At 45.8% G+C, this 18,188-nt stretch overlaps 1 protein-coding gene across 11 annotated transcripts in view; it reads right to left on the reverse strand.

Moving 5' to 3' along the window:
- The window catches only part of FOXN3 (forkhead box N3), a 426,281-nt gene that overhangs the window by 350,058 nt on the left and 58,035 nt on the right, over positions 1-18,188 (reverse strand). For 2 of the 11 annotated variants that reach the window (XM_010845164.1, XM_010845165.1), the window contains exon 2: positions 7,457-7,544. The exons of 5 other annotated variants lie outside the window; for them this stretch is intronic. The gene's annotated coding sequence lies outside the window, so the exon portion shown is untranslated. Of the gene's footprint in view, positions 1-2,117; positions 2,323-7,456; positions 8,901-18,188 lie in introns of those variants that run through there. 4 more of the 11 variants (XM_010845163.1, XM_010845167.1, XM_010845168.1 and 1 more) reach the window with 3 other exon arrangements.

Consider the following 18,188-nt stretch of genomic DNA (forward strand, 5'->3'; position numbering starts at 1 on the left):
TTGTTTTTTTTTTTTTTTTTTAGTCTTTATTGAATTTGTTACAATATTGCTTCTGTGTTATGTTTTGGGTTTTCGGCCACAAGGCATGTGGGATCTTAACTCCTCGACCAGGGATCGAACCCACGCCCCCTGCACTGGGAGACGACGTCTTAACCGCTGGACGCCAGGGCAGTCCCCCAAATCACCTCTGCCACGAGGTCTTTCTGCAGCAGCACAGACAGCGCTGTGCGTCCTTCTTTGGGGCTCCCACCCTACACGGACACACTTTTAGCAAAGTGCCCACAGATTTTTCTGAGCTCGTTGGTTCATGCATCTGAATCTATGCACTAAGCAGGAAGTTCCCTAAGAACAAGGACACTGGGGTATTCATCTCTGTAGCCCAAGCAGCTAGCCTAGCACGGAACACCTGGTAGATACTCCACAGAATGTTGAAGAATGAGGGAATGAGTGAGTGGTCCAAAGCCATCCAACAAGTAAACGGCAGAGCCGAGCGGACCCCACGCCTTCCAAACTCCTGTTGGGTCAGCATCCCCGGAACCACACTGCCTTTGTCAGCGAGTGGGCGACATCGCAGCGAAGACCCGAGGCTCGACCTCCCTATTCAGGATGGACTTGCATGTAACCTTAGGGCGTTTGTTTAAAAACAAACAAAAAAATAACCACAAGTCTGCCTGCATCGATTTTCACATGTGTGAAAGAGGGCTCATACTTAATATTGGACTTTACACAGGAGCTGGGACAGAAGAGAAAAAGCAATCAGATAACACAGACATGTCCCTCCTTGAAAAGTGCCTCCGTCTAAAACCGTCACAATAGTGAACACAATTAGATAACAATAATAATACCAAATACCACAGTTTATTGCCATCCTTTCTTCTGAGGCTTTCAATTGGAACTGAAAACACAATTACTAATTAAATTAGATAACAGGAGGCATCAGTGTCCAAACAGGGCCCTCCTGATACAAATGAGTTACTGCAGCTACTCCAGTGTCTCCCTGCCACTCAAAGAGGGGGTTCTTTCCTGGGCGGGAGTCAACTCGGAAAACTAGACCCCTATCCTGCATTTGTTCCTGGACTGGAAATGCCGTTCATTTCCCTATTTCCCACATGGTTACTGAGCCACTGTGAGGCCACAAAGACGCTACAGCCCAGTTCCTCCCCTCAAGGAGCTTAACGGACACTGGAGACGGACAAGCACAGATGTGAAAAGCCCAGCAGAGACTTACGCAAAAAAATAAGTCTTGGGACTTCCCCAGTGTCCATGGCTAAGGCTCCATGCTCCCGGTGCAGGCGGGAGGGGGCGAGGGCAGTCTCTGGTCAGGGGTTAATTATTTATTTTTTAAATTTATTATTTTTTAAATTAATTAAAGTCTCAAGTCAGGAGAAAAAGAGCAGGGGACTCATATTTCTCACCCTGGAGGTATCTGGGTGAAAAATAGAAGCAGCTTTAAAGTAGAACAGAGAGAAACAGGAGGCCACGATCTTCGGGGAGGCTGAGAGCATTCTGTTTTCTCCTCTTCTTTTTTTAAAATTCAATTCTATAGTGGAAAGCACCAAGTCCCTTCCTTCCCTTTTACTTGAAGACTTCTCTAAATTGTGCTTTTGAAGGCATTAGGAGAAAAAAAAAAAAAAAGGTTTTGTAGTCCAAGGGAAAATTGGGGAAATTAAATTTTAAATTTTAGAATAAAAATATTTTCTTACTAAAGGATGGCTCAGACATTTTTAATATGAAAAAGTGAGTTCAGAATCATCTAGAAGCGGATTTACTGTACAGTTCTGACCAAACTCAGCTAATGCTGTTTTCTGCTTTCTAGAAACATCTTGCTGGCTAGCGTTCTGGAAGAAGACGTGACAAATACATCACCTCCTTTTCTTGTAATTTTCTGGACAGGCTCATTTTTGTCATAGGTTAAAAGGAAAACATGAGTGGCCATGATGGACACGTACAGAGGGCGTCATAGGCAGCCCTCCCGCAGTAGAGGGGCTTTACTGTCACGTGAAGTCCAGCTTCTGGCCCAGCTCGCCACTTACGAGGTGACCTTGGCTTAAGCATGGCTCACACGTTCCTGGCCTCAGTCTGCACACGAGTCAAATGGGAATAATGCCGTTACCTACCCCCAACACCGAGCAGGAATATTGATAGAGTCAAGTTCTCCAGCGAGTGCTCAGCAAAGAGCAAGCTTTCAATGTTCAGAAACCGCCGTGCGAGACACTCCAGGGTGACAGGGAGGCCCGTTAGGGTCAGTCCGCTGTAGCCGTGTCTTCTCAGGCTAAAATGAAGATCCTCTCAACTTGAATGCAAGTGAAAGACGTCAGCCGCCTTGCAAGAGAACAAGAAAGACACCAAAATCGCAGAGAAGTCTGAAGGAAACTCTGCTCCCAGCCACACTTGCAAGGAAATGAAGTTAGCATGAAATCACGAAAAGAGCGCCCTCAGCACCGCTTCACTTTTCTCCGACATCTGATACCCAGACATCACAGAGTATCGGGAGAACAAAGAAAACGCACGAGCAGCAAGAAAGCCGCTTTTAGCCATTTGCTCACTCGGAGCCTTGGAGTCGAGCTGGCAGCATGGCAGAGGAAGGAAAGACAAGATCCACTGCGGTAAATGGACACCAGATTTTCAGGACCCAGGATATTTCTAAGGAAATACACAGAGAGAGTGGCAGAGCCAGCAACAAATGACCGTGTGATTCACGGAAAGACTGAGACTTTGAAACAGATGCTCCACTTGGCCAAGTCAATTCACTGCCCTCTAACAGACCTGCTGGATACAGGCCTACAGCAAAAGCAAGTCCTCACCCTAGGTTTCACAGCGCACATTAAAAAAAAGTCTTGTATGCCGGAGCACTAAAGCAACTAGTCAGAAAGAAGAAAGCAAGCGACGCGACTTAATCCAATTCTCTAGAATAAAATGTCCCCAGATTGCTGATAACAGGAGCTTGTATGGAATACTCCTTGATATAAGTGTGTCAGATTTGGTCTTCAAAAGATTTGTTTTGTACACAGACTTTCAATAGTAAGTGGAGGACTGAAGTACACACACTACTGACATGCGTATAAAATAGGTGACTAATTAGAACCTGGGCTTCCAGTGGTGCTGGTGGTAGAGAATCAGACTGCCGGTGCAGGAGATACAAGAAGCTGGGGTTCGATCCCTGGGTCAGGAAGATCCCCTGGAGAAGGCAATGGCACCCCACTCCAGGACTCTTGCCTAGAAAATCCCAAGGGCAGAGCGGACTGGCGGGCTCCAGTCCATGGCGCTGCAGAGTCAGACACGACTGAGCGCACACACACGAGAGATCCTGCGAGACAGCACAGAGACCTCTCCTCAGGGCTCTCTGGTGACCTCATTGGAGAGGAGATCCAGAAAACGAGGGGACATGTGTACACGGAGAGCTGATTCCCTCTGCTGTACAGTAGAAACTGACAACATTGCAAAGCAACTCCACTCCAATCAAAGGAGGAAGGAAAGAAAGCGCCACTGCTCAGTCGTGTCCGACTCTGCAACCCCGTGGTCTGCAGCCCACCAGGCTCCTCTGTCCACGGGATTTTCCAGGCGAGAGTACTGGAGTGGGGTGCCATTGCCTTCTCCAGGAGATCTTCCCGACCCAGAGACTGAAACCGGGTCTCCTGCATTGTAGGCCAACGCTACACCATCTGAGCCACCAGGGAAGTCGACCCACTCCAATCAAAAATTAATTACTAAAAAAACAGTAAGTGGGAAATGCAACATGAAGAAACTGAATTAACAGGTGAAGAAATCAAAGAGCAAAGTGCCTGAATTCCGGCCTCTGAGAGATGGAAGAGTCCTGTGGTCCCCCTAGCATCAGTCTGGGGTTGGACACTGTCCTAGGAAGTCCACAATCCCACAGGCAGATCTTCTAATTCAAACAACATAATGGGTGACCATGAACCCTCCCAAAGGCTTCCATTTCCTCAACATATTTTTCCCAACATACTTTCTGTTAGTGGTAATAACACAGGTGTTCCCAAAGAGTGAAGTCCCTTAGCAGATAATACTTTTGTTATCTAACTGTCACCAACATTCCTGTGTTCCCCTTATATCTTATTTAAGGACTTATCACAACCTGTAATTTTCTTATCGTTCCGCTGCTGACTGTGGGGATCACCTACTTCTGAATGTAATTTCCTGAAGGTAAAGTGCCTCCCCTTGTTCCAGCATGTGGCCCACTACCTACCTGCACACAGCAGAAGGCGTGCCTTAAATACTTGTTGGATACATAGATGGAATCTGCACTGTGGAAGTAGGAGCTTTGCCCTTCTCATTTCATTTCAAACATATCATTTGGGTGTCATTAAAATTCTGTCCTTAAATTCAACTGACTGGGGGACTTCCCCAGTGGCCTAGGGATTAAGACACAGAGCTTCCAAAGCTGGGGCTGCAGGTTCGATCCCTGGTCAGGTAACTGAGATTCCACCTTGCACAGCCGCCAGGAAAAGAAAAATTTTCACGGAGACAGTCAAAGAGCTGAGTAATGAAAACTATAAGACATTAAGGAAAGAGATGGAAGACAACACAAATAAATGTTAAAATGATCTTTGCTCATGAATTATAATAAGTAATATATTAAAAAAAAAAGTCAACCGACTCAGATCTTGGTACCTGCTCTGCCACTCCCAACACAGCTATGTATCCTTGAGCAGACTTTTCCACCTCTCTGATTTCCTCTCTAGGGTGCCTGAACTACTCTCTTAAAGGTTCCTCACATCAGTAGCATTCTAAGATTATTTTGGAAAATAGAACCCCAAAGACCTGAGCTATGATAATGAATAAAGTTTACAATGATCAGAACAAATAACCAAATGCATTTAGAGACTGTTTTATTGAGTTAGTCACAGTTGTCTCGAGTTAGCTCATTTGGCTGCCGAGTCACACACGGTATGTTCCTTTCTGCATCTGGCCCTTGGAAAGGGTAAAACGGAAGAGGAGGCTAATGTCCACTTCCTAAAATAAGAGCAACCCCCCGCTCTCCTGTGCAGGGCATCTCTGCAGCCTCTATGCCCGACTGCTAATGTGAGAAGCCACTGGCATTTAATTAAGTGGTTCTTAGAGATTTTGATTTTTCCAGCCACCAACGGGTTAACGCGCTGAAATCGTCCTTTGTTTTACAAAGGGGCAGGAAAACATGGGGAGCTGATCCAGTCCATTACTAAAATTGCGTTTCAGCAGAGGCAGACACTCCAGCCACCTGACACTGGGCTTGGCCATCCTCTCCTGCTACCAACCCAAAGCTATTCCACTAAAAAGCATAAGCAAAACAATAGGGCTGACAGCCCCACCAGCTCCCCGGCAGACAGAAACCACCAGTCCTGCTGGTGAAGCATTGAGCTACAGACGGAGAAAAGACATTTCTCTGATTGAAGGATAAGAGAAAGGAATACAGAGCCACTCTGCAATCAGAGCGAGATCGTACATACTTGAAGAAATAACAGCTTCGACAGAGGATAAGTTTGCTACTGGAAAGTAGGAGAAAGTACCCCGAGTGGGGACCTGGAGAAGTCTGAGGGGGAATGAGGTCGTTCTTACCTGCTCCACCTGCAACTTGGATGATCACGGTTCCCACCCATGCCCCGCGGGATCATTTCTACAGAAACTAAACAATGACCTTCTTCAGGGGCCAAGCAGGCACAGCACTAACCTCTGTAGCCTGGCCAGTGTTGAGTAATATTAATAAGCTCTAAATCTTTACTTGGAAGTCAATGAAATTAGCAGTAGAGTTTGGAAGTCAGAAACATGGTGCTGGGTTATTTAAAAAAAAAAACAAAAAAACAAAACCCTCCGACCATTCTTTGCAGCTAAACTCCAGCTCCGGTTCTCCAGGCTAGAAGAGTAGTGTTAATAGATTCTGCCTCGACTAAAAAGGGAGCCAGTGGCAGAAAATCTATTCCTCCGGCGAGGTTGCCGGGCAACGAGCAAGCTTTTGGCATGTGGCTGATGTCTCCAGGCAGCCCGGACTACACAAAGTAAGCTCTTCCATCACTTATAACTAACTTGATTTTGATGGATTAAAACCAAATCAAAACGTACTGTAACTCACTCGTTTCCAAATTCAGGAATCATGGACAGACAGAAAACATCCCAATAGTAAACATTAAGACTAAGTGATCAGGAAAAGAAAAGCCCACTAAAGTTCATTCTGTTGGGTGATAAATCTCTTACACGTCCTGGTATACACACAAGTTTGTTTTAAGATGAGAATATTCAAAAGCAATGGGGAAAAACAGCATTCAAGAATCTTTTGGTGTGGGGGATGAATGAAGCAGGTTGACGGCGATTAAGAGGAACAAACTTCCCGTTGCAAAATAAATGAGGCACAGAGGTGAGATGCGCAGCACGGGGAATACTGTGAATAACACTGCGATATCTCTGCATGGTGACAGGTGGCACCTAGGCATCACGGTGGTCATTCTGCGAAGCACAGAAACATGGAACCACGATGTTGCGCGACTGGAACTAAGACAGTGCTCTAGGTCAGTTATGCTTCAATTAAAATTGTATTTTAGAAAAATACTAATGTTACAAAGATGGAGCCGCAGTGCCACAAGGAGTTCTGGATTCAAATGCATCTTTGGGGGTGAAGGTGTTTGCACCTTTTTGCAAACACCTGAGCACATTAGTCACTAATCAGCAAGCCCTTGCTAAGGACTCTGAGCTCCCATCCCCATGCTGAGGGCATGATGGGGAAAACGTAGGACTTTAGGCCAGGCCTCGTTCAGAACAAATTTACTATTAGGACAGAACGTAAGATGGTTTTTCTCACCAACCAAGGTTCCTCCACAGAAGGTTAGTTTTGGTACTGATTGTGTTGGCTTATGCAAAGCACCCCCAAGATATACTGGCCGAGCTGCCGAGACCTCCCAAGTGATCAGGCCCGAGTGCTGAAGGCTGGTCTGCCCTTCCCCAGAGTGCTGGTGTGACCCAGGCCTACCTGCCAGGGGTCGGAGTACCATAAAACACACTCACACTTGATCCCAAACTTTCCTCTTTTAGAAAAACATCCTTTACAACATTCATAATGTTTCACCTCCTGCCGTAAACAAAACACAGCTCCTCTGGGAGCCTTCCCTGGCGGTCCAGTGGCTAAGAGCCGGCACTGCCACTGCAGGCTAGAGCCCTGGTCAGGGGACTAAGACCCCACATGGCATGCAGCACAAGCCCCCCGCCCCCCACCAAAAAAAAAAAGAAACTCCTCTCATTCAGAAAACTGCACACACAGAGACAGAGGGGTCCGCTTCTCGTGCAATCCTGAACCTGCTGAGGTCATCAGCAGCCACAGGCCCAGCACAGGGATGCTGAGGGCAGAGGCAACCAGATGCAGCGGCCCCGGAGTGGCGCAATCACCCTCCGAGGAGCTGCGAGGGAAGCCAGCTGGTGCCCGCCGACTCCCTCTAACGTGGAGAACGCACACGGCTTCAGGTGGAGCACTCACGTTCCAGACGTGGCAAGTCCCATCTGCGGCCTCGTCAGCCCCTTGTCCATTTCGGGTCCATTACGCCTCCCGTCAACTTCCCGTGTTTCTTGCAGCACATTAAAAAATAAATAAATTAAAAAAAATAAATAAAATGCACTATGGGGCTAAAAGCAGCCTCCTCCGCAACCAGTACGATGATAAAACGCAGCGTGATGGACACTGATACATTATCATCACTCCCTATCAAGACAAATGCCCTCAGGAAACAAAGAGTTGTTAGTTTTAATATGAAAAGGGCTTGATGGGTCTTCCCATCAGCTTGTCCAGGTGGCTGCCACCTTCCACAAGCCTGATGCTCGCCTGCTCTTTCAGGTCAAGTCCAAACGCCACCCCAGAAAGCCTTTATGGAGCCCTCCACCCCCATCCTCAGCTCCGCCGCTCCCTGAAGCTCTGCTCCCGCACGGAACCTTTTCCACTTTATATTCATCCTGTGCCCATAAGCATTCTCTCTCCAACCAGGTGTGTGTTCCCCAAGGGCAAGCTCAGGGCCTGATTCAGAGCAGATGCTCAATGTCAGATGATTTTGTTTTTCATTGGAAGAAAACAAAATGGTGCGTAAATGTAACCCCGAAGAAAGTTTTTTTTTAGTTTGTAGGTCATCTGAGATGTCTGGTCAAACCATCCGTGCTGTGTCATGGAAAGATGAGTCTGTGGTCTGAGTGTTGCTGGCCAACCTGGCTCTGCCTTTCCAGTTGGAGTGCCCTGCACACCCTGTAAGGAAGCTGGTAAACTGCAGTGTTGCAGAGGAATTATTCAGTAAGTAGAGGCCATGAGAAAACTGAGTTGGTGAACTTGCTCCTAATGTCTTCCTTTCTGAAAACGATTTCCTATGTCATTAAAGCCTTACAAGCGCACTGTATAGCCTTTGTCTTTTTCATATACACACATGTACACACGAGCACACGTCAGTTGCCCATTGTTGACTGTTAAACTCTCTCTTTACCTGATAAGTTTGCAAGTTGGCTTCTTTCAAGCTTATAGATAATAGCACCCTGTTTGTTTCCTACTGTTTGTCATGAATTACTTGTTGCGGCCTCGTTTGTCTTCCCAATAGACTGTGAGCTCCCCAAGGGCAGAAACTGTTTTATCTTGAGTTCTCTTAGTAGCCCCATGGCCCAACGCCAAGACTGACATGGATGAAGCACCTTCACACTTACTGAATGATCACTACCTGAATTGATCAACTGGCTGGTAAAGTAGTACCTAACTGAAGTTCTAGCTTAGCCAAGCGTCTCTGAAATAAGACCACAATTGAGCAGTTAGGCTACTGGTCGTGCACTAGATTTTTTTGCTTCAGAGAAACTTAGAAACTAAATTAAAAAGTCAGCACCCTCCTTTAGGAAAGAGATCAAACCAGTCAATCCTAAAGGAAATCAACCCCGAATATTCATTGGAAGGACTGATGCTGAAGCTGAAGCTCCAATACTTTGGCCACCTGATGCAAAGAGCTGTCTCATTTGAAAAGACCCTGATGCTGGGAAAGATTGAGGGCAGGAGGAGAAGGGGACGACAGAGGATGAGATGGCTGGATGGCATCATCAACTCGATGGACGTGAGTCTGTGCAAGCTCTGGCCGATGGTGAAGGACAGGAAGCCTGGTGTGCTGCAGTCCATGGAGTCGCAGAGAATCTGACACGACTGAGCAACTGAACAACAAAAAAGGCATCCCAAAATCCTAGAAGAATTAGTAGGAGCCGGAAGGAGAAGCTGGCAAAGGGAAAATATTCTGTAATTTTATTTGAAGAGAACATTCAAAATCAGAAGCACCTCTATTCAGATGTTCAAGACAGACACTTGTAGTCAAAATACATATTTATTTTAAATGCAAGTTTGGGGCTAGAAACACCCCTATTCACTTACAGGAAAAATTCGCTCTCACTCTCTCCCCCTTTCCCCCCAGCCTGCTTCCCTGACACCCGTCACACACAGTCCTCTAACATTTCTCAGAATGTATTTCAGATGGTTTTATTTTTCCCCACGTGCACGTTTACATTCATCAGAATATATATCCTGATATTTTTATTCAGAAACAAACATCATAAGTATTAGTACATGCCTGTATGGGAGTGGGCGACACACAGGTTTCTAAAGATGTGTGCACATTGGGGACTTCGCTGACAGTCCAGTGGTTAAGACTCTACACTTCCGCTGCAGGAGACACAGGTTTCATCCCTGCTTAGGGAACTGAGATCCACATGCCTGGCGGTGCAGACGGGAAAAAAAAAAATGTGTGCATATCATCACAGGATTATCTGTTTATTTACTCTCACTAATAAAGCAGAGTAGAGAAACATGGAAAAATCAAAGCAGTAGATAATTTTTTAAATTATTCATATTTGACTCTAGGCTCTAGGACACTAACAGTTTAAACACCAGACTTCCCTTCTATTCTTAATTCTATTTAGCTTAGGCTATTAAGACTAATTTATGTTTCAAAGGCATACACTAACTGATCACATGAGATAATATATGTAAAAGTACTCTGTAATTAAAATGTATTACTGCGTAATAATGTAAATGTGTCATTACTATAATAATCATGCTTTTTTCTTTCAATTTGTATATACGTACACATGTATGTATATGTATTATATATGTAGCCAACACAACTTTTCTAATAACCTGTTCACAGACCAATCCTGATCAGTGACAAAGTTTTCCCTGGCCAGAAGCAAAAGGAGAAAAATGATAACAATGTGTTAAGATTTTTTTTTAATGTATATAATGCTAAATGTATTATATTTAAGAGATTGCTTTTATTCTGAAATTAAATTCTTACTGATTTTTTTTCCTAGTTTGTTCAAAGGTCCATTGTTTTATAGAATTATAGTACAGCTGTTGTTCAGTCACCAAGTCGTGACTGATTCTTCTCACTCCATGGACTGTAGCACACCAGGCTTCCCTGACCCTCACCACCTTCCAGACTTTGCCAAGTTCATGTCCATTGAGTCAGTGAAGCCATCTAGCCATCTCATCCTCTGTCGTCCCCTTCTCCTCTTGCCTGCAATCTTTCCCAGCATCAGGGTCTTTTCCAATGAGTCGGCTCTTTGCATCAGGTGGCCAAAGGACTGGAGCTTCAGTACTGATATTCAGGACTGATTTCCTTTAGGATGGACTGTTTGATCTCCTTGCAGTCCAAGGGACTCTCAAGAGTCTTCTCCGGAACCACAGTTGGAAAGCATCAATTTTTCGGCGCTCAGCCTTCTTTATGGTCCAACTCTCACATCCATACACGACTACTGGAAAAACCACAGGCTCGACGATATGGACCTTTGTCAGCAAAATGATATCTTTTCTTTATAGTACACTGTCTAGGTTAGTTATAGTGGTAGCAAGTGGCAATTTTTAAAGCTCTTATTTGCAAAAAAAAAGAAAAGAAAGAAAAGAACATTTTCTTCTGAAATTTATTAATCCACGGAAACTAAAAGTCTGAAAAAAACTGATTCAGGCAACAAAGCACCAACACACCCGCTGTCTGTTCAAGGAAAGAGAGCGAGGGTCCTCTGTACCTGTAGCTTTAGTGCCTCTGAAAGTGAAAAGCTAAAGTGTTAGTCGCTCTGTCTGTCATGTCCAACTCTGTGACCCCATGGACTGCTGCCTACCAGGCTCCTCTGTCCATGGAATTCTCCAGGCAAAAATACTGGAGTGGGTTGCCATTCCCTTCTCCAGGGGATCTTCCCAACCCAGGGATCGAACCCAGGTCTCCTGCATTGCAGGCAAATTCTTTACCATCTGAGCCACCAGGGAAGCTCCAGTACCTTCACTTGTCCAATAACATCTGGAATATCCTGAAAGGCCCAGCCTCTGCACTGAGCCCTGCCTGGCTCTCAGCATCCCAGCACCTATTTGGCTTCTGGGTGATCACTTCATTTACCCCAAGAGCCCCAACAAGAAGCACCACTTCAGAAGAAAGGCCCAATCTTAAACTAGTCCAAGGTGGGGGCAGGCTAAGGGAGACACTGAATCCAACTTATTATAGGCAAAGAGACTTCAAAGTCTCCATCCCAAGGCTCAAACAGCCATAACCGAATTGGTATTTCTTCTCGGATTCAAGGCAGGGCCAAGTCACACTGACTCACTTCCAGGGTCCAGTTTTCATCTTGGAGACTGCGGCCCCAGCAGGCTCACTGCCCTTTGATCTGGTTGGAACCGGAGTGTTACAAACACGCTTGTATTAAGCTATCTCCCGTCTGCCTGAGGGCATTGGTCTGGAATGCGAGAAGCAGAGTTCCAAATAGTGAGGGCCCAAGTCTTCATTTACGTTACATGTTTATCTGGTAGGCTGGCTAATGTGCCTTCTGTGGAAGGCAGTGATGGGGTACCCTGTGGCGTGCAATAAGGCAGACTGTCATCGTAAGGCAGGACTACAGCGTTCTGTCTCTACCTCCATCCTCTGGGCCAGGAATTCAGGGGAAGAACAAGAGAAACCACAAGCGAGCAGCAGAACTCTGAATTATACTTTTATTAACCACCCGCAGGCATCTGCGGAGTCCCTAGGAGCTCTGAGCTATAAAGACGCAAAGGAGGTGTCACCATCCCCAGCCATCAAAGCCTCCGTGTTCCACCAGCCCCCCCAGGGGCAATGAATCATTTCAAGAGCGCCTTCTCCTCCGTTCTGGGGGCCTTCTCCTCCTCGACTTGACACTGCAGGTCTCCATTTTCAAAATCAGAATGTACAAAAAGTCCCTTTAACTGGAAGCTATTCTGTGCGGAAGAACGTGCAGTCAACAGCAAACATCCCCAGCGGCACAGCCAGGATCTTCCTATCTCCTGGACAATTTACTAAAAACTCCCACCCGAGTTCGCAGGTTGAGGGCGTCTGCGGTGCCAAATTGCCTGCTGGTGACAGAGAGACTCCAGCACGTTCTACGTTGCTCGGGGAAAAACGGAAAAGTTCGAGAGACGTGTCCTTGACAAACGGAGGCTCTGAACATCACCTGTGCCGTCTGCACCGAGAGGCTTTAAATGCGGGATAATCAGAGATAGTGAGAAAGCAGCTCACATATCTTCCACCAGCCTATCCCACACCAGTCATAATTCCCCAAATTTCAAGAAGCCCCAAGTCCTGGGGCGACTGCTTCTCGCAAACACAGAAATCGTGCGGCAGAACCACTGTGACTTTGATTCCTCCATACAGAAAAGGTAGTGCTTTAATATCATGCTTACTGGACATCCATCATCCAAACACAATGCAACAATTGTCGGGCAGAGAGACAGAATATATTCTGTGGGGTAGAAGCAAACAAACAGAAAAAACACGAGCGTCTGCACACACTGAAGAAACGATTCTCATTGGAATAATGGGACGTGCACAAGAATGTTTCTGGCTGGCCTTAAAAGAAAGAAACTCTTTCAGAGAGCAGCGACCTTAAACATCTTATCAGCCTTTGAAGTTATGCACAATGACATCCTTTGGTTCCTTGCCCGGGGCAGAGGTTTAAGCTCTAAGACTCCATTTACTTACCAAGAATTGTAGAAATATTTTCACTGCGGCAGGAGGCAAAAGAGGCAATTTTTTGCCTTTTTGGGATGGTGAGGTAGGGGAAAACATCCTTCATAGGGGGCACCTCATTGTGCTAAGGGGATCAAGAGTTATAGATCTGACTTTCTGGGGTTAATCTCCTTTGTTCTTAGTCTTCTGAACCATTCGGATCAGTTTTGTGAAACTCACATCAAAGTCACAGAAGCAGAGTAGGTTCTGATGCTGCCACCCTCCTTCTAACCCATTTCCGGTCCAACCTGCCCTACCAATACCAGCCCTCCTTACTGACATCGCCACATCTCTGCAACCCATCTCCGCCACCCCTCTTCAAACAAAAGGGCCCCTCCAGCTTCCCCCATGGACAGAGGAGTCTGGCAGGCTATAGTCCATGGGGTCGCAAAGGGTTGGACACGACTGAAGTGACCTAGTGCGCGGCATGCACGCACGGTGGGTCCCTCGGTCTGGCCGACCACTCCGTCTCCGCACAGCGTGTGCGCAGCTGGCACAGTGCTGAGGGTGTCACGAGTACTCAGTGGCAGTAGTCGTAGTGTTAGCTGCTCAGTCGTGCCCAACTCTTTGCAACCCCATGGACTGTAGCCCTCTAGGCTCCTCTGTCCATGGAATTCTCCAGGAAAGAATACTGCAGTGGGTTGCCGTTCCCTTCTCCAGAGGATCTTCCCAACCCAGGGATCGAACCCGGGTCTCCTGCATTGCAGGCGGATTCTCTACCGTCTGAGCTACAGGGAAGCCCTACTCAAGACACGCGCATAGAATAAAGGCCCGGTGACTCCCACTCCAACATTTTCTTTTTCCTTTCTGCCAGATAGCTGCTGCCTTGGGGTACACTCTGTGTGTAGGGCCTTGCCCATGACTCAGTCTTGGACATCAGAATCTTCTCTTGCCAAAGCTATCTGGTTCCTCTGCTTTTGTTTTAATCTCATGCCATGGCAAAAGTTCTTTTGCAAAGACTCCAAAAAGCTGGAAATCCACAGAGACTGGGAACCTTGTAATAATAGTCACCTACGGAAAGGTAACAATGTCTACACATTTTCATGACTTTCTAAGCTACGTAAAACTAATTACTGAACTGGAGCCAACCACTTGAAGGAAAACAGAAGGAAATCTGTGGCCTCGAGATTTATCTTTCTTCTTCAAAGAACTCAGAGCTGCTTCCATAGTACATGATGTTAGGATAGGCCTTGGGCCAATCATTGTAAAGAGCATCTGAAAAACCACTCTGAATTGTGTGCTCCGTTGTTTTGTAAAGGATATAACTATTTGTTTGCTTAAGTGAGGCTATAAGGATTGCTGGAAAGGCCTGTGAAAATATTAGCCGAACCCAAGTCCCTACCAGCATGCAGAGGCGTGCAGTTCACACATGTGGCACCACATCAAGCTCCCTCTGACTTACAGGCATGAATAGTGCATAGACGAGGCGAACCCGCTCCAACAGGCAGGCGGCTTTAGTTCACAGTGGAAATGTAAACGCGACCCCTAGTTGAAGATAGCCTTTAACGCCAAGCGGTCCACACGCACAATGAAACAAGCTCTTCACTGGGGCCTGAAGGGCATCGTCACGTGGGCTGTGCTGATTTCTCCTCGTTGAAGGCGACGGGAGGTCAACGCGAAGGGGCTCTTTCGAACACCCCCTTTGGCAAGGGCTCATGGAGGGTTTCCTCACTTGAAAACCTTCAAGAGACCCCACCTGGTCCAGAGGGCTCCGTCCGGCCTTCACAGCAATGAAGACACAGAGCTCCCCATAATCACACAACGGGGACAATTTGATAAAGAAGAGCTCTGCAAAGCAGTGGTTGTGGGTTAATCAAGTTAAAAGACAAGCCCAATTAAGGACCCTTTCCTTAAATAATATGTAAAAATAAAGAAAGCAGAACACAGGAGGTACAATCCCCTAGTACACAACTTTAATTCCTAATAAAGCAGAGACGCAGAACGTCTCCTAACAAGATGTTCAATACCCAATTAGGATCCGCAGCCCCTGAACAGCTATTTAATTACCCTGGAGAAGAATCCCCTGGGTGGCAGGCCCCAAGGGGCCTTTCCAGCCAATGCCATTGCTCATTGGGAAGTCAGGGAAAATGAATATCTAGGTTAGGTTTGATGCTCACAACTTTTCAAGGGTTACTCAGATCTTAGAAATAAAGATTGGCAGATCAAGGGGAGAGCACAGACACGACTGTTTGGTTCATTAGAATCATGAAATAAAGTCTCTTTTTGCAGTTGTAAGGAGCCAGCTCAAGTTAGCTTCCCAAAGAGTGGAAGGAAAATACTCTCAGAGAGGCATACGAAAGTCAAGCATGGAAAAGGGCAGGAGAAAGCAAAACAAAAAAACCTGAGCGATTGCTCTTCGGTGACTTTCTTCCTTTCGTTTTTTGTTGCTTTATTTTAGCAAGAAGGAAACAGAGTTGGGGTTCCGCCTATAATGCTTGTTGTTCACTCCTTTTGTTTACTTCCGTTTTGCTTCAATTAAAAAAAAATTGGTAATGGCTGCATATGGACAAAATTCAAAAGGTTAGAAAGGATATGCAGTGAGAAGTAAGTAATCTTATCACCCCTGTCGCCAGCCACCCAATTCTACTCCTGGGCAGTAAACAAACAGAAAACAGCGATTACTACCAGAGTTGGAGGTGAGGGAGGCAAAGAAAAGAAAGAAAAAAACCCTAAAACAATGATCTAAATCTGGTGTATCCTTTCAGACATAATCTATGCAAATATCAGCAGTTCTTTTCTTTGTTAAAAGACAAGAAAAAAACAAAAACTGTTTTTTGTAAACCGTACTTGGCATTTTTCACTTAAAATATCTTCAAAGTCATTCCCAATCAGTAAATACAGAGATGCCTTATTTTGCACAAGGGCAAGCTCGTTTGTCAGATAAATTGCAAGAAATGAACTGCTTGCCCCAAATTACGCATCTTCATTTCAGCTAACGTTACCAGTGTGTCTTTCTCTAGCAACTGTATCAATTCTTACACCACCCCCGCCCCCAGCAATGTGAGTCTGCTCCTCACCTTGGCTAACACACAGCACTACTAGCTGTTTTGAACTTCACCAACCTGACAAGGGGGGCTTCCCTCATAGCTCAGTTGGTAAAGAATCTGCCTGCAATGCAGGAGAGCCGGGTTTGATTCCTGGGTGGAGAAGATTCCCTGGAGAAGGAAGTGGCTACCCGCTCCAGTATTCTTGCCTGGAGAATCCCATGGACAGAGGAGCTTGGCAGGCTACAGTCAATGGTGTCGCAAGAGTCAGACAGGACTGAGAAACTAAAGGGAGAGAGACCCTGACAAGTAAACATGATCTCCTAAAGTTTTAGTTTCTATTTCTCTTATCAGCAGGGAGGGTGAGGATCTTTTCATATCTTTAGATCAGTCACTCAGTTGTGTCCGACTCTTTGCGACCCCATGAATCGCAGCACGCCAGGCCTCCCTGTCCATCACCAACTCCCGGAGTTCACCTAAACTCACGTCCATCGAGTCAGTGATGCCATCCAGCCATCTCATCCTCTGTGGTCCCCTTCTCCTCCAGCCCCCAATCCCTCCCAGCATCAGAGTCTTTTCCAATGAGTCAACTCTTCGCATGAGGTGGCCAAAGTACTGGAGTTGCAGCTTTAGCATCATTCCTTCCAAAGAAATCCCAGGGCTGATCTCCTTCAGAATGGACTGGTTGGATCTCCTTGCAGTCCAAGGGACTCTCAAGAGTCTTCTCCAACACCAGAGTTCAAAAGCATCAATTCATATCTTAACACCCATTTATTTTCTTCCTTGTCAACTGCATGTTCATATCTTAAGAGACTTTGTCACTTTTTTTTTTTCATCAAAGGCAGCCTCTCTAGCAGATAATATCCACACTGGTCTTTTGTACAGTTCTTTGTAGCTCTTTAAGCCCATTCGTATATTGTCTAATTTTATAACTGCCCATCAACAGAGGAATGCATAAAGAAGATACGGTACCTATATACAAGGGAATATTACTCAGCCATAAAAAAGAACAAAATAATGCCATTTGCAGCAACATGGATGCACGCAGAGATTATCATACTAAGTGAAGACAGCCAGACAGAGACAGACAAATGTCCTATGATATTGTTTATATGTGGAATCTAAAAAAAAAAAAGCAGGTATAAATGAACTTATCTCAAAAACAGAAAGAGAATTACATATGTAGATTACATACTCATGGCTATCGGGATAAGGGGAGGGGATAAACTGGGAGATTGGGATTGACGTCTACATAGTACTACATAAAAACTAGAGAACTGTTAAGAACCTCTGTCTAGCACAGGGAGCTCTACTCAACGCTCTGCAGTGACCTACGTGGGACACGAATCTGACTCATTTTGCTGCACACCTGAGACTATTAACAACACAGCACCGTAAACCAACTACACAGCAATACAGTTTTTAAAAAAACACTAAAAAATAATTGCAATAAGCTGGTAAGGACGCATAAAGATATTACTCCCATTTTATAGGCAGGGAAGCCAAGGTTTTGATTGTCTGAAGGTCTGACCAAAGAGCTCACCGGAGGTTTACAGCCAAGACTAGAATTTGTGTAGCTTTCAGTCGAACGATTTGTGCGTGCATTCCTGTGGGTGTTAACTACATTAAGATGCCTTTTAGATTGCAGAAAGGATGAAAAAAGAAAATAAGTCTCTTTTTTCCTAATGATAACTTTGCATTTTCTATATACCTGGCCAGTTTTCATTGTATAGCAACAAGAGAAACTAAAATTGTACTTGTTCTCATTCTGTTGTTCAGCCAAAAGCCGAGACAAGCACTGACTCTCTTGCACATCAGCCTGTTATCAGCACCCTGGAAGGGCTGAGTACCAGGTGGAGGAGAGACAGAGGAGGACTGATGCACCCTCCCCCAAAGAGGGGGACCCAGAGAGGACCTCCCATGTTGAATGTTCAGGGGGCAGAATCAGGACACAAACTCCTATAAGGAGGAGCCCTCTGAGGGCAGAGGAGGAGAAGGTCACGAGTCACAGGGGCTGGTCAATCTGGTGCTATTGACAAGGAATGCTTCTGGGTTCAACCCGGAATACTGATTGCCAAGTATACTCTAGCTTCTCCTTGGGCAGCTGGTCTCTTGTCTACCAGAAAGGGGCTCAGGGGTAGAAGATAACCAGCTAATTTGGGGAAAGAGACAGGAAGGACCTAAAAAGCTGGAAAACCTTCTTCTGCCCTGTCTT

This window comes from Bison bison, unplaced genomic scaffold (genome assembly GCF_000754665.1).
Source record: "Bison bison bison isolate TAMUID 2011002044 unplaced genomic scaffold, Bison_UMD1.0 scf7180017864213, whole genome shotgun sequence".
Lineage (NCBI taxonomy): Eukaryota > Metazoa > Chordata > Mammalia > Artiodactyla > Bovidae > Bison > Bison bison.